General features: G+C 46.3%; 1 pseudogene; it reads left to right on the top strand.

The window, feature by feature from the left end:
• Window positions 1–1102: 1102 nt before the first annotated feature.
• Window positions 1103–1232, top strand: LOC115031635 (small nucleolar RNA SNORA48; annotated as a pseudogene).
• Window positions 1233–1913: the final 681 nt, after the last annotated feature.

Below are 1913 nucleotides of genomic sequence, written 5' to 3'. Positions count from 1 at the left end.
GATTGCCTTTGTGTCTGCTATGATGTATCTGCAATGGACTAGAGGAGCCCTTGAGAAAAGAGTCAAGGGGGCATATCTTTAACTTCCCAAGGTAGACTAATTAGAGAATGCTGTGACTTTCCCTTCTACTGTTTTGATAACTAATCTGTGGTTATGGACTTCTAACAATGGGTCCATACAGACAAGGGTTTCATTTAGAGAACCTAGCAAGGTGGAGTTTTGAAAGCAGATAGCACATTAGAATGATTGGGTATGTCCCTTGAAATCTGAGCTACTTTCAAGAAGTAGGAAATATTCAAAAGTGGTACTCCATACGTTTAAAGTATCTAAGTACTATAATTTTCATATGTAACCTCCTCCTCCATAATTAGGTCATAACCAAGAGAGTGAATTGCATAAGAGACTGGGGTCTTGAGGTCAGCGCAGCCTCTCAGTGGGAGCTGATCCTGGCTTCTAACTCAATCAGTGGATCTTTAAGGTGGCACAGGTTGTAGAGTAGAGCCCAGACCTCATTTTCCTAGTCCATCTTAAAGTGAGTATGCACCCAAGTGGCCTTTCAAGGCTATGTGAGTTGAATGAGGAAGTTAGGACTGGCTATTCCTGGCTGCTGTGGCATGTGGCATGCAGACTTCAGACACAGTAGAGGTGATTTCCCAGAGGTTCAAGATCAAGTTCTTGATGCAGGGGTGACTGGTGACTTAGATGCTCAGAATACAATGGGTAGCAGCTCTAAGGTCAAGTTCTTGCTGTGTTATTGGAGGCAGTGCTAATATAAGTTAGCATCTCTAATCAAAACACTTGAAATCTGATTTCAGAGAATTTTCAGTTTTGGATTTTCAGATTAATAATTCTCAGCTGATAAAAAAAATTCTGTAAACATCCAAAGTCTAAGAAATGAAGAAACCTGAAGTTCTTCTTGTTAGGCATTTCAAGCAATCATAGTGTCAATGTGTAGCTATAGAGCAGTCAGGCCACACTGTCTAGACTATTTCTTTTCCTGAGAACTAACTGATATTTTAAAAATAATTTTATTTCCTGCTTAAACTAAACAAGGTGAATGTTGCTGCTTCCAGGTAAGAGCCATGACTGCATGATTTGGACTCCCCTCTGCCATTGGGCAAGGAGACACCTTGTTGGTTGTGCTGTTCTTATACCAGTCAGGGGCAGAACAAATGGCAGTCCTTTATTCATCCCAACTTGATATCTGGCTGTTTTATACTTAGGACACATAGAAATCAAATCAAATCTAGGCAGCACAGCATAAGAGGAAGAAGACAGACAGAGACCAGTGTTTTGCCAGGCTAGTCCTCATCCAGGCAGCACAGTAGAGCTGGCCAGTGTGGTGGTGGTGAGCCAGCCCACAGGGCATGAGTGTCGGTGATCTGATTCCTGCAGTTGGGAAAGCTACCCACAGGGTCATGAGCACGGGAGAGTTAGCCCTCCCCCTCATCAGCTGCAGTACTTGGTAGAGTGGGTTCTACATCTCACCTGAACAGCACATGAGATCTGACCCTGGTGGTAGGGGCCTAAGTGAGCCTCCCCAAGAGAGAGTGCAGGAAAGCTGGCCCTGTAACTTGTCTGCTGTAAAGTGGCCTGGGTATGGGAGTGATGCTTTGTCCACTTTGCCCCTTGTCACCTGTGGGAGTCAGGAGAGCTAGCCCCAGGGTCAGGAGAATGAGTGAGCTGCCCCTGCCCCTCACCAGCTGTAGCACTCTTGAGGGTGGGCCCATGCCCCTCCCCTGAACAGCTTAGAAGAGCTGGTCCTGCTGAAGGGGGTGCAAGTGAATAGGCCCTGAGGATGAGTGTGCAGGAAAGTCTGCTGTGAGATGACCTGGCAGCTGGGTGGTGCCCTCCCTCCGTCTCCCTCGATATCTGCTGGCTCTGGAAATGTGGATCTGCAGCTGAGACACTCC

The sequence above is a fragment of the Mus caroli genome, unplaced genomic scaffold, assembly GCF_978045245.1.
Source record: "Mus caroli unplaced genomic scaffold, Mus_caroli_1 scaffold_8, whole genome shotgun sequence".
NCBI classification, from domain to species: Eukaryota; Metazoa; Chordata; class Mammalia; order Rodentia; family Muridae; genus Mus; species Mus caroli.
This window is presented reverse-complemented; position numbering and strand designations above follow the sequence as displayed.